This window comes from Morone saxatilis, unplaced genomic scaffold (genome assembly GCF_004916995.1).
Source record: "Morone saxatilis isolate NCDOM2014 unplaced genomic scaffold, NCSU_SB_2.0 Contig14, whole genome shotgun sequence".
Lineage (NCBI taxonomy): Eukaryota > Metazoa > Chordata > Actinopteri > Moronidae > Morone > Morone saxatilis.
Genome location: NW_023339696.1, coordinates 2,479,987 through 2,480,275, shown reverse-complemented (window position 1 = coordinate 2,480,275; position 289 = coordinate 2,479,987). Strand labels below are relative to the sequence as shown.

At 46.0% G+C, this 289-nt stretch overlaps 2 protein-coding genes across 2 annotated transcripts in view; one reads left to right on the top strand and one right to left on the bottom strand.

Moving 5' to 3' along the window:
- The window catches only part of LOC118323049, a 126,672-nt gene that overhangs the window by 105,819 nt on the left and 20,564 nt on the right, over window positions 1-289 (bottom strand). The window lies entirely within an intron of this gene.
- Window positions 1-289, top strand: part of LOC118323601 (retinoic acid receptor alpha-B-like) — an 18,609-nt gene that overhangs the window by 12,008 nt on the left and 6,312 nt on the right. The window lies entirely within an intron of this gene.

Below are 289 nucleotides of genomic sequence, written 5' to 3'. Positions count from 1 at the left end.
ACACACACACACACAGAATCTGTGCTGCAACTAGTTTCTACTTTAGATCTGTGTGTTGGTTTTTGTGTGCTTGTGGTCAGGCTCACATCCTATTAGGCCATGTACTACCGCTACCAGCTTCCCATAAACAATAAATAGCATCTTCCTCATGTGCAGTAATGGCCATAGCTGTGGCTGCTGCAGCTTTGTGATACGATTGGTTGACCCTCGAAACAACGCGGTGTTGTATTCTCCTGCTGCTTCTGTACCTCCAGTCGTTTGCTCTTTTACTTCTGTGGTCAGGGTTCTT